At 40.2% G+C, this 20,936-nt stretch overlaps 1 long non-coding RNA gene and 2 other non-coding genes across 3 annotated transcripts; all 3 read right to left on the reverse strand.

The window, feature by feature from the left end:
* Positions 1-1,921: 1,921 nt before the first annotated feature.
* On the reverse strand, positions 1,922-13,689 carry LOC116634015. The gene is made up of 6 exons (XR_004299824.1): positions 13,480-13,689; positions 10,293-10,507; positions 6,542-6,709; positions 5,063-5,187; positions 4,000-4,081; positions 1,922-2,194 (listed from the first exon to the last, which is right to left on the reverse strand). It is a non-coding gene; the product is annotated as an uncharacterized LOC116634015 (long non-coding RNA).
* On the reverse strand, positions 4,371-4,501 carry LOC116634179. The gene has a single exon (XR_004299887.1). It is a non-coding gene; the product is annotated as a small nucleolar RNA SNORA63 (small nucleolar RNA).
* Positions 4,832-5,010, reverse strand: LOC116634203. The gene has a single exon (XR_004299905.1). It is a non-coding gene; the product is annotated as a small nucleolar RNA SNORA81 (small nucleolar RNA).
* Positions 13,690-20,936: the final 7,247 nt, after the last annotated feature.

Consider the following 20,936-nt stretch of genomic DNA (forward strand, 5'->3'; position numbering starts at 1 on the left):
GCTGAGTGGTAAATGGATTGGATAAATCAAGACCAAGGGTAGGGAAACAAGTTTGGCGACCATTGCCAAAGTCTAGATAAGAGAAGGAAGTTCAAGGTAATGGGATAAGTACCCTGGAGCAAGATGGAAAGTTTGGTTTTGAACACATGGAAGTTTCAGAGTCATGGGACCGAAAACATCCAGGGAGCAGTCGGTCTGATGCTTGGAAGAGCATAAGCCAAAAGGCAGTGTGAAGAGGACAGCAGAGGGCCAGGTACAGAGGAGGAAGGGTGGGAGTGAGGCCCGGGAACGGAGCTGGTGTGGAGGAGGAAGTGGTACCTTGTGCTACCGAGTTCAAGGAAGTAATCAAAGGTGTCCTTGGATGGAGCTAACGGATGACTAAGATTCTGAATAAGATCCACATTATGAGATGGGAAAGGAAGGCCTTCTAGTACATTTTGTGGTTATCCGTTTTCCAAATGCAAGTTATATTTGTTTGTTTTTGTCCCATCTTTACGCCGTTCTCCCCCGCTGCCTTCTAGTCTTCGTAGGGAGTGAATATCGGGGTAAATGTCATCCCTTGCAGCTCATTATTTAGGATTTCCTTTTGCACATTTACTTACTGAAGACAGTCATGTGAGTTTTAACTGATCTGATACTTCCAGGGATTCAAGCCTTTGCCTTACTTGTCACAGCAGTGGTTTTATGAAAGTGACAAGCATCAGTACTAGGACTGAGAAAGGATGGGGGCCGTTTTCACCTAGAAATTCACCACCATAGTCTTTTCTGTGTGATACCAATCAAAACAACTGATGGAATAGTCACCGCCTGTCAGTGGTTCTGACAAATTATGAGCTGGTCATATGGTCAACATAAAGATTGCTCAATAAGTAACTTGTGAGTAAGAAGAAATGAGGATCATACTCAGTGTCAATTTTTCCCTAATAGGACCTGTAATAGCGACTCTATGTTATTGTTATGGGAAAAAGGACTTTACTGATTAGTTTATTAACATAAAAAATCTTGCTGTTAAGTAGCTACTTTGTATATACCAGGAAATGTTTGCCACACCAGAAGGAGAAAGCTTACATTCTGATACTCCTTTTTTGTCAACTAAGCAGATAATTCTTAGCAGATGTTGCTGATGAACATCTGCAATTGACCGACTGACTACTCTTTGGGCCATGGCCAAACAGCAGCTAACTTGGAACTATTACAACTTTTTATGAAAAGCCACATGGGTTGTATCCTTTGCGTGTAATTTTGTTAACTAGAATAAAATATTTATCCCAGAATGCTGTTTTATTTTCTTCCTTGGAAAATATGGAATTATGGCAAAAAGTATAATTCTTTAAGGAATACGGACCAAACAACTTTAAAGAAAAATATCCTTTATTATAATGTATTGAGTATTCAATACGCAATATGGCAATTTTTCTGGGATTCAGCCATAGGATATGATCATTGCTGGTGCTTAGCAAAAGGCTCCGGTGCAGGGCCCCTGGGTGGCTCAGTCTCTTGAGCGTCTGACTTCAGCTCAGGTCATGATCTCGGGGTCCTGGGATCAAGCCCCGCGCCGGGCTCTGTGCTCAGTGGGGAGTCTGCTTCTCCCCAGAGCATGAGCTCTCTAGGAAATAAACTTCTAAGAATGATTTTTACAATCCCACCTTTCATATCCAACTTCAGTATTCTAATTCTAAAGAAGACAAAGCCAATAACCTTCCTCATATGAGCTCATGAGTAAGAGTAGCATTACTATCCAAACCTGTATTTCTGATCCGTTATGAGCTTTTTTTTTTTTTTTTTAAAGATTTTATTTATTTATTTGACACAGAGAGAGAGAGTGAGAGAGGGAACACAAGCAGGGGGAGTGGCAGAGGGAGAAGCAGGCTTCCCGCGGAGCAGGGAGCCTGATGCAGGGCTCGATCCCAGGACCCTGGGATCATGACCTGAGCTGAAGGCAGACGCTTAACGACTGAGCCACCCAGGCGCCCTCCGTTATGAGCTTTGAGACAAGCTTCAAATATTCCCAAAGAAAAAAGCACAATGCACGTTGTTATCACCTAGTCCACAAGAGCGAGTGCTGTGAGCCACATTCACTGGCATTTCCTCCACTGCGGTGCTGTAGAAAGTCTCCATGTCAGGAAGAATCTGCTTGTCTTCTTCAATGTTTATGGCCACAGCTTTCCTCCCAAATCAACCTCCACTGCCAATTCTGAACAACAACAAAAAATTATTAATCAGAATATTGCTTATAAAGATGACAGGAACTACTAACAATATGAGCTACTTGTTAAGCATCAGTGGCAGTTTATTTGCCAGGATTATACGTAAAGTGCTTCCAACTAGATGCTAATCGCAATATCTAGAGAAAAAGAAAAGGTTTCTTTTGTAGTTAGTGCAAAAGGACTCCTTTGGCTGCAAAATCAGCTTCTATTAGGCATCTTAAGCATTATTATTTATAAAGCAGATGGCAGTGTTGTGTTTATGGTAGTGAAATTAACCCAAGATGGCCATCCAAGAGCAGTTGTTGGCCTGGGACAGATGTAAACGCCTGGGACAGATGTAAACACCAGGGACTAAACAAAAAGAACAATTACATAATTCATTTTGACACACTTTTGGAACTACCAACTGCAAATATAAACTCTAGAATGTTGGCTATTGTTTGGACTACGTTGTCCAATATAATAGCCACTAGCCACATGTGGATATTGAAATTGAAATTAAAATTAAATAAAATAGAAAACACAGTTAATCAGTTGCATTAACCACATTTCAATAGCCACATGGTGGCCTGTCACTTCTTGTTGGGCAGCACGGATATAGAATATTTCTATCACTGCAGAAAGTTCTATTGGACAGACCTGGTCTAGGACTTAAAGCTTTTTACAGTGTGTGTGTAAGGAAGCTCCAAAAATCTGTTATGGTAACCCATACTGATCACTGCTTTCTGCTCAGTTCACCTCATACACTGTAACACAAGTGGCTGGGATACATTTACCACCGCAGCTCTCTACTAAAACAGATAATATGGCCAATCAAAAATGTCTTGGCTGGAGCAATTTAAAAGATCAAATAAGCAGGACAAGAGAAAAACAAATATGGAAAAACTGACTCACTCTTTATCCAAACAATATGCTATTTCACTCATGAAACCAGGCCAATGCCATTTCGGAATGCTGCCTCATCACCTATTTGTGTTGACTACTGTATTTCTTGAAACAAAGTTCTTTTTACATTAGTAGCAAGACATAATTCAATTTATTTAGTAGTAAAACTACTATACCCAAGCCAGGGTCAATGTAAATCTCTACCAGAAAATGCTAACAAAATCCGAATTATAGAAGAATCATCAAGGAAGCATGAGATATGAATAACAGGACAAAAAAAAAAAAAAAAAAAAAAAAGACTCGTGTAAGCTAAGGCAACCAGATCTAACAGGATTATTGATTTTTCCTTTGAATATCAATTGTACAAAATCCAAAGTCTGGGCTACATTTCACATTTGTTATCCTACTATGTTCTGATCAACCATGAATCTTCCCAAGTAGAATTTAAATACATCTTATCATGTTACTGGGTGATAAGATTATTTTCCTCATTCATATACCTGATTTTAAAGGTTGTCTGGCTAACAAAATCACACTTCGACAACAGTACATAAATTTATTTCACCGGAATAAAAGCAAATACTCAATGAAGATGACAAATAGTCAGCTGAGAATATAGTTTTCACAAGTAGTGGGCAGCTCATAGTTTATAACCATAGATACTAGTTGTTTATAAAAATCATGAGCCCGAGATTATGATAGTAGACATTCAAATTCTGATTCAAAAAGCACCTGTGTACATCTTTCAGGCCTTAAAATAGTCATGAACCACACAAAAATCATAGAGCTCACTGTGGAGTGTGGTCTTCACTCCCTCACACAGCTAGAGCTGACCAAGACTGCTAAAAATCTTCCCCTCAAAACCAACTGTGGTAGATAAATACGATTAAATAAAGAATTGAAATACCAGTAAGTTGGTAGTAATCAAAATGTGGTTTATCCCTTATCTGAATTCCTTCTTGATAACGTCTCTTTCTTTCTGTCACCACCTGCAAAATATTAATAAGCCTTAATTCTCAAGAGTCATTCATCAAGTCAGTGTTTATTTTTTTAATTTTTTTTTAAAGATTTTATTTACTTATTTGACAGAGAGAGACACAGCGAGAGAGGGAACACAAGCAGGGGGAGTGGGAGAGGGAGAAGCAGGCCTCCCGCCGAGCAGGGAGCCCGATGCGGGGCTCGATCCCAGGACCCTGGGATCATGACCTGAGCCGAAGGCAGACGCTTAATGACTGAGCCACCCAGGCGCCCCTCAAGTCAGTGTTTTACTTGGTAAACATGTCTGAGACCATGCATCCCTGGCTGCTAAGCACCATGGCGGACAGGGCTAGAAAGGTAACAGCTTTATTTTGAGCAGGGGGCAAAGACAAGGCAGCACTTTACAGCTACATTGTAACTAGATCCTGCATCAGTTTATTAAGGAAATAATTAGATGTTAACAGTGTCTTAACTAACAATACTAGGGAAGAACTACTCTTATCACATCAGATACTGAAATTCCTGGCATGCATTTTCTCAGAAGCCAGTCTACCCTTGAGCTGTGTTTCGAAAAAGAACAGCATGTGTGGTCCGTCATTTGACACAAGAAACATACAATTTTCTTCCCTCCAGTATTTCAGAAAGGAAAATGATAATTCCTAACAGAGTCAGAATAAAAAACCATTTGATTTCTAACTCTCATCCCATCATTGGAAGGGACCAGTTAGAAATTCATTCTATTAATTCTGCCTAAATACAGATATTATCATCCCAAATCTTAGAACAAAGTATGCTGGACTTAAGAAAGAGGTTCATCTCAGTTTTTCTACTATCTGGTATAGTTATTTTTCTTCTTGTGTTTACTTTGCTGGCTTTATTACAAATATGAAGGCATGATACTAGCTTCTGCAATTTTAGTACAGAGCTTAAGTAAGAAGGTAAAAAAAAAATTCTGGCCATAATTTTTATGTATATCAACAAAAAAAAATTACCTCTTTTCAAAAATATTATAAAATATTGACCGTTTCATAGGTCAATTCTTCCTTCTTCATCAGAATTTGAACTTCTTGGTAACTTCCAACATATTGATTGACATTAAGGCAGAAAGCAACCCAACCTTAAAAAAAAATAAAGAGAGACGACTAATTATGTTGACATATCAATTAAGTAGATATAACAGTTTTCATAATAATAATAGAGGAATAATGTTTGAGACCAAGCGTCCCTGTCTTACTATAGAATGGAGCTAGACAGAGATTGTAGGAAACAGTTGCTTTCAGCAGGGGGAAGGACAATATAGCACTTCACAGCTACATTGTAACAAGTAACCCAACCCGCCAGCTATAGATGAATCATGTGCACACCTGAATACTTGTATTTACTTTCTAGTAGGTCTTGTGGATTTGACCTTTAATCCCTGGACTCAGCATTTTTATCTGCTTCATCCAAAACAAGCATCTGGATCCATTTTGGAAAGTTAAAAGAAAAGTCTTACTTAAGTGTAGGCTGTGCATGGAGACTTCCTTCCAAAGACTATACAGTATGGAAGGGGTGTGTGAGGAGAATAGCTTTACCTGGAGAAACCTAACAAACACAACCTCAGCCAGGGGACCAAGGTCAACATCAACAGAATAATCTTTAATATAATGAGATGAAAATGGCACTTTACCTCTGTGGTCTCCACCCCCGCCAAAACCCATAACCCCAGTCTAATCTTGAGAAAAACATCAAATTCCAATATAAGGACATCCTACTAAATATCTGACCAATAATTTCTGACTCCTAAAAACTGTCAAGGTCATCAAAAACAGGGAAAATTTAAGAAACTATCATAGCCAAGAGGAGCTTAAGGAGACATGACAATTAAATGTAATGTGGTATCCTGGGTGGGATCCTGGAACAGAAAGAGGACATTAGGTAAAAACTAAGAAAATCAGAGTAAATTCTGGACTTCAGTTCATAATATTGTAATCAAGGTTGGTTGGTTCATTAATTTTTTTTTTAAAGATTTTATTTATTTATTTGACAGAGAGAGAGGCAGGGAGAGAGGGAACACAAGCGAGGGGAGCAGCAGAGGCAGAAGCAGGCCTCCCGCGGAGCAGGGAGCCTGATGTGGGGCTCGATCCCAGGCCCCTGGGATCATGACCTGAGCTGAAGGCAGACGCTTAACGACTGAGCCACCCAGGCGCCACCTGGTTGGTTCATTAATCTTAACAAATGTACCATATTAATGTAAGATGTTAATAATATGGGAAACTGGTGAAGCTATATGGAAATTTTCTGAACTATCTTCTCAATTTTTCTGTGAACCTAAAACTGTCCTAAAATATAAAGTTTATTAAAGGAAAGTCTTAGTATCATGTCTAGATATTCATGCATGGCAATTGGCTTAAACAGGTAATTATTTTCCCTCCCATACCTCAAATATCACTAGTGTAAAAATGCCCTCTGAAAAATATGGTGATACTTACAAAGATATCTTGTATTTAACATATTGAATGCTCTCCCTGCAATACCAACAACTATAAGTGCTATTTCAGCTTGTATGCTGTGCGTTTCATTTTGAACACCATTTCCACAATGCAGTCATAACAAGTTGTTTCCATACGGTAGTCAAGTGCCAGGATTGCTGTTTGGATCTAAAAGTCAAAGCTTAAATTATTATGTTGTAGAAAAACAGGTTCTACCAAGCAATTTCTGAAGCACACAGCTAAATGCTGAACTGCTCATATTTAGTTTCAGATTCTGGTCCACAAACAGCTTTTAAGCAGTGATTCTTTTTTTTTTTTTTAATCTTGTTTATTGTTATGTTAATCACCTTACAGTACATCATTAGTTTTAGATGTAGTGTTCCATGATTCATTGTTTGTGTATAACACTCAGTGCTCCATGCAGAACGTGCCCTCTTTAATACCCATCACTAGGCCAACCCATCTTCCCACCCCCCTCCCCTCTAGAACCCTCAGTTTGTTTTTCAGAGTCCATCGTCTCTCATGGTTCGTCTCCCCCAGGTCGTCTCCCCCTCCGATTTCCCCCCCTTCATTCTTCCCTAAGCAGTGATTTTTTTAACACAGAATCACTTCTAAGCTTACAGAATTATCAAACTGCTTCATGATAAAATCCCTTTCAGTGTCTCATTTTTAATTAGATTTTTGTGCCTTTACAAACTTGGGATCCTCAGTTTCCTAGAGATACCAGTTAGATATTCAAAGAACCCAGACAAACATTTCCTGCATTATTCTTCTATGTGCAGGACATGTAAGTAGGGAAACAAGTTCTGATTTTGCCTATAAGTAGGCAAATTGTTCTGTTATGTATTCACTGATTATCACTTACTTTAAAACTAAAGGGGTTGGGGGGATGGGGTAACTGGGTGATGGACATTGGGGAGGGTATGTGTTGTAATGAGCACTGGGTATTATACAACACTGATGACTCACAGACCTGTACCCCTGAAACAAATACATTATATGTTAATAAAAAAAATTAAAAAAAAAAACCGAAATCTTTCCAATAGGAAACTATGACATACAGCCTTGATCTTCATAAAGCCTACAGCTTTGTTAAGAAAAGCTTCCATAGCTAATAGCAGTGAGTTCTGAAAACAGATAACATGCAACAGATATGTCACAAACTATGAAGAGTCCCAACTAATTACAGATCATTGCAGTTTTCATGCTGCAAAATTGCATTTAGACTTAATAACACAAAGGGCATGGATTCTGTCTACCTTAAAGAAAAGAAAGCTTTATTTTCTCCGTCTGGTGAGATAGAGCCCTGCAAACCATATCTGCAAACCTAGTTCCTGTTTAATTTGAAACAAAAACTCTATGCTTGCATATGGACAATAATTAAAAAGAAGGTTCTGAAGGTTCTTTACACCAAATCTTAAGCTATTCTTCACTTTTGTAAAACCTGAAGTATCTGAGGATTTATGTTCCCCTGGCAGACAGCCATTAAGCAATGACTGAGGGTACAGATGTAAATACACTGTGCTGGCCGCTGGATTGACTACACTGATCTCAGAGTTCTTCTGTGGGATTGAGCCACCTCCAGGGCAACATGCTTGAGAGTGCAGCCTGCCCAGCCTCCTGATACGATGCACTGAGACAGACACATCACTTCTGTGCGTTTCTTCCCCAAATGAATCTATGTGTGAAGAAGTACTGGAAAAACAACAACAAAAACAACAATGGAGGGATGTTCTATAAAAAACCTGGCCTCCATTCTCAATGATTGGCACCATCCTCTACTCATGTATTTTTAGTACATGCAGAGATCTCTATTATGGATACACTCATGAATGCCAAAAACCACTTCATCATCTAACCTATTAAAATCATGGAAGACAAAGACTGAGGAGCTGTTCCAGAATGAAGGAGGCCAAAGAGACATAACAATTAAATCCAACATGTGATGCTGTATGCGATTCTGGACCAGTAAACCATTTTTCTTCTTTTTTTTTTTTTTTGTAAAATGTTATTAGTTGGACAATTGGTGAAATCTAAATAACAATATTGCATCTGTTATTTTTTGATTTTCATAATTGTGTTATGATGTAAGACAATGCTCTTATTTCTAGATAACACATGCTGAAATATTAAGGCGTAAAGAGGCATAATGTCAGTAACTTACTGCCAAATGCTTCAGAAAAACATTATGTGAGTATATGATATGTGCAACTGTATTTATATACAGAGAATAAAATAAATGTGTTATGAATAGTAACATTTAAGAAATCTAGGTAAAGAATATTGGAATTCTTTGTCCACTTTTGTAACTTTTCTATAAGTCCAAAAACATTTCAAATTAAAAGTTATTAAAAATTCAAAATACAAATATCAAGCCTACTAACATTTATAATTTATAGAAGAGAAACAAGAGAGGTCTTAAACTGGCAGCTCCTTTGTCTTCTTTGTTTTGCACAGTGTTTTAAATCTGAATTAGATGTTTTCTGAGGAAATTTCATATGCAGATCCAAATTTCCACCTTCACTTGAAAAATCAGTAGATTGTAACCCTGTTCCTTATCCTCTGGTGGCAACTAGCGAATGGCTGCCTGCTTTAGATGGGCATATGCACTGCACATCACTGGATCTCTACCTCTCCTTATTTTTATTAACTTTTTTACTCACTTATGTCACTGGGCCAGCCCCCTGCAGGCAGTTGAGTGTGAGGCCTTTGATTTATCCAGGAGCTCCAGCTCTGCTAAATTTAAGTACTTTAATCTGAAGCTGTATCAATGCCAATTATTAATTTTAAAAAGAGGAAGGTAAAGTGAAAAGTTTGTTCAAGCCCAAGAATCTCTTGTGAGAAATACATAGACATGTTTTCATTTACTAGAAGAAGATGAGAGATGACAGAAAAGGCACTTAAATCAGAATTTATTAAACAAATCTGGAAATTAACAATTTTAAATAAAAAAGGGTTGACTAGGTGAGATTTTTTTTTCCTTGTGCACCAAAGATCAAAATTAACCTGGGGAAAAATTATGAGGGCTATTTGGGAAAGCACATATTTTGGCTCTGTTTAGAGGGAAGAACTTTCTAATGGACAGCTGACTGAAACTATACTAAGCTACTTTCAGGAGGTGATGGATTTCCAGCTTCCTGAAGTGTTAGAAAGAGGTTGGGCAACAACTTAGTGAGGATGCTAAACGGTGGGATTGGGGGCTGCAACACATGTACGAGGCAGCCAGGATGAGTACCTGTCATCGTCCTTCCTGTGCTCGGATCCATGATTCTATGGGGTGCTTAAGTCTCTAGGTAAACCAACACTTCCATCAGAGGATGGTAAAGAGAAGAGGAAATAACTCAACAATAAATCATGGGAACTCAAGGGCATCTGAGTCCCCAGGGTGTGAGTTAGAAGGAGAAACCATGAGCCAGCCAGCCGGTGTCTGCTGGGGCCACAGCTCTATCTCTAGTCCCAGTGTCCAAGGAAGTGGCTACAGATATGGAGGACACAGCCTAGTGAACCATGAGGAGCAAGCAAAATACATTGGAAGGGATCAGCACAGGGTACAGGAAGACCTAGTGTGTGGGTGAGACCCATTTTTATAACATTAGGGGAATAGTTAAGTTATATTTAGCCTTTATGAATGCAAAGCTCTACTTGGTAATAAAACACATCTGTAGAAAATGCTGTCGAAGACAGAAAAAGCAGGTTTAAATGAGGCTTCACAAAAACATGATAATTGAGGAAACAGAAAAGCATTCTATACCTTATGTCATGTCTGAATTTTGAAAGCACTGTCCCAGCTTTCTCCTTGAGGATGAAACCCAGAACTTCCCGGCAGAAAATTTCTCCAGCTGAAGCCCTCAGAGGGGAAATCGATCAGTGTGTTGCTGAATGATGTGTGTGTGTGATTTCCAGCCTCAAACTCTGGGTGGCCTGACAGGTGGAGTAAGAAGCCAGTGTGATGTGCAGTCCCACAATCTAGGAAGAGGAAGGACAACATAGTTCCTAGTGAATGGGACAATACCATTTTTAGGAAAAATGCTTTAGAGCCTGTGCTCTATTAAACTACCATGGGACTACGGGACTCCAAACTGAACTACGATATGACAAGGACAACATTGGTAGTGGGATGGAGACACTAATGTTTGCTGGCAGGAAGCTCAGAACTCAGGTATTCTATTTCCTCCCTAACACTGAGATCATTTGCTGAGGGCGGCTTGTAAGGGATGTCAGAGGTTTGCAAAGAGTGAAGAGAATCTGAAACAGCAATTGTATAAATTGAAAGAATGAGGTGCTGAATGCCCAGGTGAAGTCGACTACCAAGAATTTCTTTTAGTGTCAAGTGTTCTCAGTGCACAAGTTTCTCAAGCCCTTCTAGGAAGCTTGATGTGGGCACAAAGGAGACAAATAGTTGGATGCATCCATGGTTGCAGTTTTCTCTGGTGGACAAATAGCTAGTAATAACTGACAGCATTTATAACCCTCGGGGGTGTGGAATCAAGTTTTTGTTATGATTTTACAAATAATCAAGGATCAGATATGATAAGTGACTTGTTTATAATCACTTGGGGTAGTAAACAGTAGTTGCTAAGATTAGAACTTCAATCTTCATAATTCCACATTCCTCCTTAGGTGATGGAAAGGTTTTGTAGGTTTTTGAAGAAAAACTGCAAAAAATTCCCAAGAGGAATTTTAGGGAATAGTCTGCAAGTAAACTGTTTTGTTTTGTTTTAGAGAGCGAGCGCAATAGGGAGCAGGCATGTGGAAGGGAGAGGGGGACCGGAGGGAGAGGGAGAGGAATCTTATGCAGGCTCCACACTCAGCAGCAGAGCCCTCTGCAGGGCTCGATCTCACAACCCTGAGATATAACCTGAGCCGAAATCAAGAGTCGGACCTTAACCAACTGAGTCACCCAGATGCTGCTGCAAGTAAATGATTTTAATACTGTAAACACTAAGAAAATAAAACAATATGCAAAGAAATATAAAATTCTACAAGGCTTGGGGTGCCTGGGTGGCTCAGGTCATGATCCCAGGATATCTGAGTTTCAGTGAAAAGAAATGTACTGTTCAATAATGGTTAAAACAAGTATTTTAGAGGGGCACCTGGGTGGCTCAGTCGTTAAGCGTCTGCCTTGGGCTCAGGTCATGATCCCAGGGTCCTGGGATCGAGCCCCACATCGGGCTCCTTGCTTAGCGGGACATTTCTTTTCACTGAAACTCAGATATCCATAATATTTTTAATTGCTTGGCTTTTTAAAACTTAAAATAAAAATTTAAAATTAAAAATTATAGAATCATTTAGTATGTCAAACATTCACACTTACTAAAGGTCAAATGTAATAGCTAATAATAGCTAAAATTAATAGCTAAAAATTAAAATTAAAATTAATTTCGATGTCCTAGGCACTTGACAATCCTATGAAGTGGATACAATTATTATCATCTTTATTTTATTTTAATTTTTTTAAAAAGATTTTATTTATTTATTTGACAGAGAGAGACACAGCGAGAAAGGGAACACAAGCAGGGGGAGGGGGGGAGGGAGAAGCAGGCTTTCTGCTGAGCAGAGAGCCTGATGTGGGGCTCGATCCCAGGACCCCGGGATCATGACCTGAGCCCAAGGCAGATGCTTAACGACTGAGCCACCCAGGCGCCCCTATCATCTTTATTTTAAAGAAGAGGAAACTGAGATATTATGTAACTTGCCTACTGCCATCAAAGTGGTGGAACTAGGCTTTGAACCCAGGTGTGTTTCATTCCAGAATTTGAGCTCTTAGCCTCTATAGGATATACTGCCTTAATCCCTACCTTCATAGTGATGTATGGATCTCCTGCAATACATTATGAATATAACCTTGTCTGCTGACATCAAAGCCAAATGATATGACATTGTTTATTAATTATAAAATATACTTTCATCATCAAAGAGCTATATTCCTTGACAGTTTAATACAGTTATTTCTTCCCTAAAATATAAAGTAAATGTTATAGAGGAGAACTACTCTCCAGCCCTCTGAAAGGTAAGTTTGCTTTTGTTAACTGGATTTATTCCAACAATAAGAAAGAACTCCCCAGGAGTCTTCTCCTGATGAAGGACAGCAGAACTGAAATGGGTTTTTAAGGTGTCCTGGCCTCATTACCCACTAGTTGTATAACGTTGGGCGAGTCTCTTCGGATTTCATCAGAACATGGATTACAACAACACTCTCCACATAGGGACTGCTGTGTCCCTAAGCAGGCTGTAAATGGTTAGGTGTCCAAGTGTTATTCTAGACTAGGGTTGCCAGATAAAAAACAACACACCCAGTTCGATTTCAGACAAATAACAAATAATGTTTTATATTTAAATTTCTCTTTATATTGGGGACATAGTTATACTCAAAAATTACTGTTTATCTGAAATTTAAATTTAACTAGCATCTTGTATTTTTTTTAAAAAAACGATTTTATTTATTTGAGAGAGAGCGCGCGCGTGAGCGAGAGCACACGCTGGGGGAGGGGCAGAGGGAGAGAGAGGGAGAAGCAGACTCCCCGCTGAGCAGGGAGCCCAAGGCGGGGCTCCATCCCCAGACCCTGGATCACGAGCTGAGCGAAAGGCAGACGCTTAGCCGACTGAGCAATCCAGGCCCCCCTCCTCTTGTATTTCTGTTGCCAAATCTGGCAACTCTACGGCGAGGGGAGCATGGAGAATGGCAAGCCCAGCTCCACTGTCCTCCACCTCCCCGCCCCCCACTAGAGAAACTGAGGCAAAAGGCGGGCTGAAGGGTGAACGTAGGGAGGGGAAAGAAAGGGAAGGGCTGGGTGCAAAACGACTCCCTTTCGGGGTGGGACTGAAAGCAGAACCCCGGGTCTCGCAGATTCTTTCCTCTGGTCCTCCTCCCCTCCTCCCCTCTCTCTGCGCGGGCAGGCCAAACATCCCCCGCCCCTGAGCCGGACCGCAACCGTTACCTCGGCGGCAGCAGCGGGCTCGGGAGGCGCTCCCACCGGTTCCTCTCGGTCGCCATCAGCAACACCGAGACCACAGAGGCCGCCGCCACGTCCCGGGAGCCCGGTTGCTTGCTGATGGGCGACTGCGTTTCAGATGTTACCCAAATCATCCCTCCATTCCGTCTGGAAGTCTCTTGTCCTCCTCTGGCCACCGTCCAGGTCAGAAGCAAGAACTAGACCAATCCAAGCAAGGAATTCGGGGAGGGAGGGGCGTCACCGCTAATGCCAATCAAAGAACAGAGCTGAGCTTCAGTGGTTGCGATTGGCCAATCGGTTTCCTCCGCCCTTTAGGTTGTCTGCGGCTGGGGAGGTGTGGGCTCTGTCCTCCGCCTCCTTAGGCCCTTGGATGTCGGGTGGGTGTGTCCTCCTGTGGTCCGTGGGCTTTTCTCTCTCGTGGGCTCTAGGGCTAGGAACCCTTCATGACCTTTAATTTTTAGAGGCTCTGAGGGGAAGAAGGGAAGGGAGCTGTCTTAGAATATAAAGGGGTGTGGGCTAAGAAGAATACAATATTTAATGTTTTCAAGAACGTGAAAAACATATATTAAGAAAGTCCTCCTAATCATCTCAAAACCGAAATTATACAATTTTTAAATAGACTTGATTTTTTCTATAATGGTATTTAAAAAAACTGAGATATAAATGACATATCACATTGTTTAAGGCGTACAATGTGTTGATTTGACACATTTATATATTGCAATATGATTACCACCACAGCGTCAGCTAACACCTCTATCAAGTCACATAATTTTTTTTTTTGTGCATAATGAGATTTAAGATCTAATCTCTCAGCAACTTTGAGGTATATAATACGGTGTTGTTAACTATAGCCACTATGCTGGGCATTAGATCTCCAGAACTTATTCATTTTCTAGTTGCAAGTCTGTAGACTTTTTTACAGCAGTTTTAGGTTCATAGCAAAATTGAGCAGAAGATACTGAGGTTTCCCATGTACCCCCCAACCCCCACCCATGCACAGCCTTCCCCATTATCAACATCCCCCACCAGAGTGATACATTTGTTACAACAGATGAACCTACAGTGACACATCATTATCACTGAAAGTCTAGAGTTTATGTTTGAGTTCATTCTTGGTGTAATTTTATGAGTTCAGATGAAGTTTTAACGATGTATGTTCACAATTGTAATATCATGAAGAGTAGTTTTACTGCCCTAAAAATCCCCTGTGCTCTGCCTATTCATTCCTCTTTCCCCTATAACCCCTGGCAACCACTGATCTTTTTAAATGTGTCCATAGTTTTGCCTTTTCCAGAATGTCATATAGTTGGAATCGTACAGTAGCTGTTTACTGCTTTCACTAAGTAATCACTTCTTTCAGATTACTTCTTTCACATAGCAATATGCATTTAAGTTTCCTCCATGTCTTTTCATGGCTTGGTAGCTCATTTCTTTCTAGTGCTGAATAATATTCCATTGTCTTGATGTACCACAGTTTACTTATCCATTCACCTACTGAAGGACATATTGGTTGCTTCCAATTTTGGCAATTATGAATATAACTGCTATAAACACCCATGTGGTGGGTTGTGTGGAAGGATAAAAGAAGCAATTCATAAATTAGAAAATAGAAATGGGAATACTAATAAATATATGAAAAATAACAATAGAAAAGACAGCTGGCTAGACAGAGGAAGTACAATCGAAATAAAAATAAGGGGAAATAATTACAGAAGCAAAAAATTAATAGAATTGTATGGGATCACATTACTCACCTCTATGTAATACATTTGAAAACCCAGATGAAACAGATGAAATTTCGAGAAAATATAATTTATCAAAACATCCCAGGAAAGATAGTAAGTACACTGTTTACCATAAAATAAATAGATGTTGAAAATACTGTATTTTCCCACAACTCCATCCACAAAAGCACCAGGACTATATTATTTCATGGGAAAATTTTACTGAGAAACTTTAAGGAACAGATGCGTTGGTTGCTATTGATTCTATCCTGGGCACAGAAGTAAGGAAACCTTCCAAATTCTATTTATGAAGTGAGTATAACACTGATAACAAAATCTAATAAAACACACATATATCTGATACATACACATACATAGTGACCATAGACAGTCTTTTTTTTTTTTTTTAAGATTTTATTTATTTATTTGAGAGAGACAGCACACGAGAGAGAGAGAGCAAGCAAGCATGAGCAGGGGGGAAGGGCAGAGAGGGAGAAGCAGGCTCCCTGCTCCAGACTCAGCTCCAAGCTCAATGGAGGGCTTGATCCCAGGACTCCAGAATCATGACCTAAGCTGAAGGCAGATGTTTAACCGACTGAGCCACCCAGCCCGCCCCAACCATAGACATTCTTTTTTTTTTTTTTTTAAGATTTTATTTATTTGACAGAGAGAGACACAGCGAGAGAGGGAACACAAGCAGGGGGAGTGGGAGAGGGAGAAGCAGGCTCCTGCGGAGCAGGGAGCCCGTTGCAGGGCTTGATCCCAGAACCCTGGGATCATGACCTGAGCCGAAGGCAGATGCTTAATGACTGAGCCACCCAGGTGCCCCAACCATAGACATTCTTATCCAGTAATCAAGACAGTATGATGTTCGTGAAAGAATAGACAAATAGATCAGTTGAACAGAATAAAATGCCCTGATATAATCCCACACAAGTATAGTCAACTGATCTTTGACAAAGAGCAATGGAAATTCAATGGAAAAAGTGGAATGGAATGGAAAAATAGTCTTTTCAACAAGTGGTGCTGGAAAAACTAGGCATCTATAGGCGATATAATGAATCTAGACACTAACCTTACATTTTTCACAGAAATTGTCTAAAAATGGATATAGACCTAAATGTAAAACACAAAACTATAGAGCTTCTAGAAGAAAATAGAAGAGAAAATCCAGGTGACCTTGGGTTTGGTAATGAGTTTTAGATATAACACCAAATGCATGATCCATAAAAGAAAAAATCGATAAATTGTTCTTCATTAAAATTAAAAACTTCTGCTCTGCAAAAGACATTGTTAAGAGAATGAAAAGACAAGCCACAGACTGGGAGAAAATATCTGCAAAACCTATATTTGATAAAGGACTTCTGTCCAAAATATACAAAAAACTCTTAAAACTCAACAATAAGAAAACAAACAACTTAATTAAGAAGGGGGCAGATACCTCACCAAAGAAGATATACAGATAAGCATACAAAAGGTTGCTTACCATCATATATCATTAGGAGTTGCAAATTTAAACTGCTATGAGATAACACTAATATCTATTAGAATGGCCAAAATCCAAAACGCTGACAACACCAAATTCTGGTTAGGATGTGGACCGAGAAGAACTCTCATTCACTGTTGCTGGGTATGTACAAGGTTTTACAAGACAGTTTGTAGTGTCTTACAAAGGTAAACATAGTCTTACCACACAATTGAGCAATTGCATTCATAGGTATTTACCCAAATGATTTAAAATTTTAAGCCCACATAAAAACCTGTGCACAATATTTATAGCAGTTTTATTCATAATTGCCCCTAACTGAAAACAATCTAGATGTCCTTCAGTAGGTGAATGGATAAACAGATGCCTCTACACAACAGACTGTAAAGAATATTATTCAGTGATAGAAAGAAACAAGTTAACAAGCCATAAAAAGACACAGAAGGAACTTAAATACATATTGCTAAGTGAGGGCAGCCAGTCTGAGATGGCTACATACTGCATGATTCCAACTATATGACATTCTGGAAAAGGTGAAACTATGGAGACAGTAAAAAGATTAGTGGTTGCTCCAAATTTGAGGGGAAGGGAGGATGAATTGGTGGAGCATAGAAGATTTTTAAGGCAACAAAACTATTCTGTATGATAACTGTAATGGTGGATACATACATGACATTATGCATTAGTAAAAAACCCATAGAATAGTACAACACAAAGAGTGAACCTTAATGTATAGACTTTAGTTAATAATGTATCCATATCGGTTCATCAATTGTAACACACATGCCACACAAATAAAGGATGTTAATAATATGAGAAACTGTTTTGAGAGAGTGGGCTTATGGGAATTTTTAGTACTTTCCACTCAATTTTTTTGGAAGCCTAAAACTGCCCTAATAAATAGTCTATTAATGAAAATAATACATCAGATACTCTTTTAAAATTCCAAGTGGTTTTGCCTATGGGTAATGGAATTATGATCAATTCTCCTTTTTCCTACCTCTTCTTTCAGTTTTCTGTACTTTGCTAATATGTTCTGCAAAGAAAATATATTATTTTGACAATAGATTAAATTTGAGAAAGGACGTATATGGGGGAAGAGAGTGAAAATACAGAGGTAGAGGTAGGTGTGTCGTCCCCTCCAAATATACGCACTTGCGTACTCACATGCTCCCCTGTGCCAGGGGCAGCTGATTTCGGGAAACACAAGGTGACAGTGGAATGACTGTCAGGATGGTGTGGGCCCAGGTGACTTTTTCACTCTTCTTGGGTTCACCTATCCAGTCAGCTGTGCACTAGATGGCACATGGTGTGACTCCTTAGACAAGAATATGGTCTTATGTACGAGAACAGCTGGACTCCTGGTGCAGAGAGGCTTGTCCGACCAGGCAGCACTGGGGGAAAGAGGCAACACTGCAACATTGAGGCGGTTGCAAGGCCTCTGTGAAATGAGAGGCTTTGACCGATGGCTATTCTCTTAACTCTGGGCTTGGTGCGGGAACTGTGGGGTTTACAGAAGTGAATAAGGTATTTTCCTTGCCAAGTAGCCCAGGGTCCAATGCAGAAAGGACAGTGAAGACAGTGGGATGTGGAGAAAGAGGCCCTTTAGAGGGGCATTATCTTGAGGCATTTGTGGTGACCCCTACCCCCTCCCATAGTGCACTTCTACCTCCCTTATCCTCCATCTCCTGTCACCTTCTCCCCACCCTCCCTCCCTTATCTCTACCATCTCTCTTCCTCTTCTGTTTTCCTCTGCTCTGCCTTAGCACAGAGCTTTTCAAACTGCTGGGAGCAACTCCTTAATGGGTCATACATGCAACTGAGTAGGTCCAAACAATCATTCTAAAAAACTTTTTATTTTGAAAAATATTTAAACATGCATAAAAGTAGAGAGAATAAGTAGCAAAACAACCCATATACCACCTTGATTTAACAATTATGAACATTTCCCAGTATTTATCTCATTTATTCTCTTTGCTAAGGTAGTTTAAATTACAGACAATGATGTTTCATCCCTAAAAACTTCAGCATACATCTCTAAAAGAATAAGGACATTTTCTTACATAACTGAATACCCTACTTTCCAAATGCAAATTTCCCCAATTTCGCCGTTGTTTTTTAAAAATGAAATTGAATAGAAAGTATTTTAGGGCTTCACATGTAGTAAGGGAAAAGAAATTGTTCATACAACTTTTGTTTTCATTATGTGTATGTATGTCTACTGTGTCATGATGTAAATTTTATATCATACTGTGGTTTGCAGTCTAAGAAGTTTGAAGAGCCCTGCTCTAGGCCAGTGGTGCTCAAAGTGTAGTCCCAAGACCAGCAGCATCAGTTTTCCTGGGGACCTGTTAGAAATGCAAATTATTGGGTTCCATTCCACACTACTGAGTCAGATCTCTGGAGGTGGGGACCAGGAATCCATATTAAAAACAAACCAACCAACAAACCTGTATTTTAGGTGATTCTGTTAGTTTGAAAACCATGGATCTAGACTCAACTGGGTGACCGTGTGATGCCCAGGCATCCCTCACCCTCATCTGGGTCACCCAAAGTGGGTCCTTTCTTTCTCTTCATTGTGCTGAGAGTTCACCAACAGAGGTGGAATCTACTTTGGCAGTGCTTGGAGGAGGTTTTTCTTTCCAAGCTTAGGCAAAGCTTTACTTGAAGGCAGAGACTGGTCTAGATTCATAAGATTAGTAATATTCAGTTTCATCTTTGTACAAGCAACATCGTAAAATGAGACCAAAGCCCTTAAAGGGTTGTTGTGAGGCTTAAACGATGTCTATGAAATGCCTACCATTGCACCAGGCAGGGTAGTCACTTAGTATATGGTGGTGGCAGTTGCTGTACTTGACTACCTATCACAACCCTGGGCATATGGCAGATGTTCAACGGATGTGACTGGTGGCTAATTGATTCACTGGAGGAGGCAGCCTATTCTGGCTTGTTCCTTGATTTTGTCAGATATTGGAGCAATGTGATTTGTCAGAGACAGGAAATAGATCAGAATTAGGAAGGAGAAAAGGAGGCACAGAAAAGAGGAGGATGGAGAGGAAGAAGAGAAGACAATAGGATTGTTCATAGTCACAAGAGCAATGGAGACAATGACCATTTGTTTTCCTGGGAGGGGGGCAAGGGAAGTATGGGTTATTGCACACTAAGCGATCATATCTTCTTAGTTACAATGACAGGATTTCAGAACTGGAAAAGGAAACTTGGAGACCACAGACCCACCTCCTCATAGCCCAGGTAAAGCAGTTGGGGCCCTGGAAGAGCACGTGTTAGAGATGGGGGGACAGAATTGGTTTCTGAGGACAGGTACTGCCTGCTACATCTTGCCATATTCAGCCAATTATTCTCCATGGAAACCTTTTTTTTTTTTTTTTTAAGATTTTATTTATTTGACAGAGAGAGAGAGAGAGAGACAGAAAGAAAGGGAACACAAGCAGGGGGAGTGGGAGAGGGAGAAGCAGGCTTCTCACTGAGAAAGGAGCCCCATGTGGGGCTTGATCCCAGGGCCCTGGGATCATGACCTCAGCTGAAGGCAGATGCTTAAGGACTGAGCCTCCCAGCCGCCCCTCCATGGAGACCTTTGAAGATTGTGAAGGTACAGATGTGGGAAAGGAGAGCAGGACTCTGAGTGTGATTTCTTTTCTATGCCTTTCCTTTTCTCCCTCATCCCTATTTATCAGTTTCTTCTGCCTTCTCTTCCTCTCCCTCCTTTTCATGATTTTCACACATAAGGACCTGTCCAGGAAGCTTGAGGTCACCGGATCTGCAAAGGCCAGAATGCTGCACATCATCTGCCTCCTTGGCAATGCGCTTGTTTCTAGTGATCGAAACTCACAATTGGCTCTGACTGGGCACCAGGGTTCCGACTACTATGATCAAGAAACACTTCATTTGGTTCCTCAACAATACTTGTGACTCTTGAGTAGGCAGAGAAACCACCACGGAAACGCGGTCCAAAGTTGTCTTACTTCTTTGTGTCTTTCACCCTTTTCTGACTCTTCTTCAAGTGGGTGCTATGAAAATGATTGCTCTACTTGTGCAGGCAGAGTGCACAGCCCGCACCTCACAGGACAGAGTAACCCTCCACGGGAATCTCAGGTTGCTTGTGGAGTAACGTCTCTTAACCACAGCCCACGACTGTTACCGAAAGCATTTAAAAATGTCCTCATGGGCGCCTGGGTGGCTCAGTTGGTTGGGCGACTGCCTTCGGCTCA

The sequence above is a fragment of the Phoca vitulina genome, unplaced genomic scaffold (assembly GCF_004348235.1).
Source record: "Phoca vitulina isolate PV1807 unplaced genomic scaffold, GSC_HSeal_1.0 scaffold8, whole genome shotgun sequence".
NCBI classification, from domain to species: Eukaryota; Metazoa; Chordata; class Mammalia; order Carnivora; family Phocidae; genus Phoca; species Phoca vitulina.